The sequence below is a fragment of the Mesocricetus auratus genome, unplaced genomic scaffold, assembly GCF_017639785.1.
Source record: "Mesocricetus auratus isolate SY011 unplaced genomic scaffold, BCM_Maur_2.0 Super-Scaffold_4256, whole genome shotgun sequence".
NCBI lineage: Eukaryota > Metazoa > Chordata > Mammalia > Rodentia > Cricetidae > Mesocricetus > Mesocricetus auratus.
In genome coordinates, this window is record NW_024429182.1 from 78,223,456 (window position 1) to 78,226,648 (window position 3,193).

The window sequence follows — 3,193 nt, forward strand, 5'->3', positions numbered from 1 at the left end:
GCCGGCCCTCGCGCTTCCTCTTACCCACAATGCCCCGCCCCGGCGCGCGCGGGCCCGCCCCTTCAGCGAGCTACTCCTGGTGCAGAGAACACGAACCAACTGCAGGGGTCGCCGATGGGGCCGCAAAATGTAGCTCAGAGTCAAGGTAAAGAAAGAAAAAAATGTTTTGGCAGCGGTGGGATTCGAACCCACGCCCCCGAAGAGACTGGAGCCTTAATCCAGCGCCTTAGACCGCTCGGCCACGCTACCCAGTTGCTCAACTGGCCGTCTAGGAAGCTACTTAGTGTTCTTACACATGCATACATTTTCCTTATAATTTTTTGAGGATTGTATTTGTGTTTTATCTATTCCTGATAGAAATCGTCGTAAACAATATTATTAAAACGCCAACTATTAAAATAAAGTTATTTATTTCCAAGCTTGTTCCAAATAAGCTTTAAAGCAAAAAGCAGTTTAATTTGCGTTCTGAATCACATGGTTAACGCGTCCAGTTAAGCTACTCCGTCACCTACATAGCCCGAATTAGGTGTCCTGGCAGTAACTGTCACCCCAGCTCTGAGAGGCCAACCGTGACCCCACATCTGTACAGTTCTATCTGAAAAGTCACATGTTTAAAATTTTAATACACAAACAATATTAAAACGTTGCAGATAAAATATAATCTTTGTAATATTCAACATAATAATTCTTTAACCTTTGATTCGTTTTAGTTTCCTTGTAACCACCATTATCGGCTGACTATACATCCTTTCAGATCTTCTGCTGCAGTTTCTATGGATGTGTATCTCCATGGAAAAATAGTTTTGTTCATATTGTGTATGGGTTGGTATATAAATGTTTATTAACATACTAATGCAGCTGGCTAATTTTTTCACCGGGCTTTTTATTTTTCTTTTGTTCCTACCATAATTAAGTATCTATGTATGTTGATATACACATACAGGCTTTTACGTTTATTTTATTTATTTGTTTATGGGGAGCAGAATGTTGTGGTCAGAGGACTACTTACTGGAGTATATTCTCTCTTTCCACCATGTGGGGGCAGCTTAGATTGTCAGCCTTGCAGGCAAGTGTCTACCCGCTGAAACATTTCACCAGCCCCCAGATACCTTAAAAGACTGAAAAAGGCACTGTGAAAAAAGTCACCCATATTCCCACCACCTAGAATTAAACTCATTTCTGCATATACATTTGTACACACATTGTAGTTTTGAGTTAAGGCTCATTGGGTCCAGGCTGGCTTTGAACTTGATATCTAGCTAAAGATGCATTTGAACTCCTGAGTCTCCTGGTCCCAACTCCCAAATTCTGGGATTACAGGCCTACATCTGGCTAATTACTGGTGATATGGCATTATGGCATTTTGTTTCCAATTGTTTTCTTTCTTTCTTTTTTTCTTTCTTTTTGTTTTTTTGTTGTTGTTGTTGTTGTTTGTTTGTTTTGTTTTGTTTTGTTTTGAGACAGGGTTTTTCTGTATTGTTTTGGAGGCTGTCCTGGAACTCGCTCGGTAGACCAGGCTGGCCTGGAACTCACAGAGATCCGCCTGCCCCTGCCTCCCGAGTGCTGGGATTAAAGGCGTGCGTCACCAACGCCCGGCTTCCAATTGTTTTCTTGTGTATATAACTTTTATTAAAAGTTAATTTAAAAGGTCTGCTAGATGGCTCAGCGGGTAGGGGTGCTTGCCGATAAGTCTGAGAACCTGAGTCCAGTCCCTGGGACTCACAAGGTAGCAGAAGAGAATCAGTCACACAAGTTGTTCTCTGACACACATACTCATCCACACTACAAATAAATAAATTTAATGTAATACCTTTTTTTTTTTTTTTTTTTGGTTTTTCGAGACAGGGTTTCTCTGTGTAACAAACAGTCCTGGCTGTCCTGGAACTCACTCTGTAGACCAGGTTAGCCTCAAACTCAGATCAAAGGTCCACCTGCCCCCCCCCCACCTCCCGAGTAGAGCTATCCTAAAATATGGACTGGGCATAATGGTACCTGCACTCAGGAGGCAAATGCAGGAGTATTCAACAGCTTTGAGGCCAGCCTGGTCTACATGATGACAGAGTGTGTTTCAGGACAGCCTGGACTACATAGGGATACTCTGTCTCAAAAAAAAAAAAAAAAAAAAAGAACAAAATATTAAAAAATATACTGGACTATGACAAGTTAAAAAGACTACATTTCAAAAGTCCCCTTAGCCAAGTGGTGGCAGATCATGCCTTTAATCCCAGCAATTGGGAGGCAGAGGCAGGCAGGTCTCTGTGAGTTTGAGGCCAGCGTGGTCTACAGATCAAATTCCAGGACAGCCAGAGCTGTTACACCGGGTGTCCTCTCACAAACATCCTCCCAGTTTATAACTAATATGAATTCGATACGTGTGCTTCCAATAACTTCTCAAACGTTTACATATGTAAATCTGTGAGCAATATACAGATTTTCTGTGTTATCACAGGGTACCAACGCCAGCCATGCCTTTTTCACTCATTATTATGTTTTTGAGATCATTATGCTCACTCCATACTTTAAACAAACAATATTTGTTTCTAAATTTTCTGGGCAGAATTGTGGGAAGTATTCCTGTCCCAGGCTTCTAGTCTATACATGGACATTCCTTCATGTTTTCTTCCAGAATTGAAATTACTTTTTTTTTTTTTTTTTTTTTTTTTTTGGTTTTTCAAGACAGGGTTTCCCTGTGGCTTTGGAGGCTGTCCTGGAACTCGCTCGGTAGACCAGGCTGGTCTCGAACTCACAGTGATCCGCCTGCCTCTGCCTCCCGAGTGCTGGGATTAAAGGCGTGCGCCACCAACGCCCGGCTTGAAATTACTACTCTTATGGACATTTTCTTTTCTTGGTTGGAGGAGGGTGAAGGAGTTGAAATAGGGTCTCTCTAAGTAACTCTGGCCGAACTGGAACTCTCTGTAGACCAGGTTGTCCTCAAACTCACAGAGTTCCGCCTGCCTCTGTCTCTCAAGTGCTGGGATCACAAGCGTGTGCCATCACAGCTGGCAGGTTATTAATTCTTACTGAGTCAATTTGGGTATGTTGGCGTTTGGGAAAAAAACAAAGCCTTTCGCTTGGCTTTTCACAATTGTTAGGGGAAAATCTGGAATCTCCCTCACATTCGCTCTTCCTTTCGTTATTCTCTCTAGCATGCGTCTTTCCCTCTTTTGTTTACCTCTCCCTTCGTTCAGTAGTA

The 3,193-nt window shown here is 42.5% G+C and overlaps 1 non-coding gene across 1 annotated transcript; it reads right to left on the reverse strand.

Moving 5' to 3' along the window:
- Positions 1-167: 167 nt before the first annotated feature.
- Trnal-aag lies at positions 168-249 on the reverse strand. Its single transcript has one exon. It is a non-coding gene; the product is annotated as a tRNA-Leu (tRNA).
- Between the last annotated feature and the right edge of the window lie 2,944 nt (positions 250-3,193).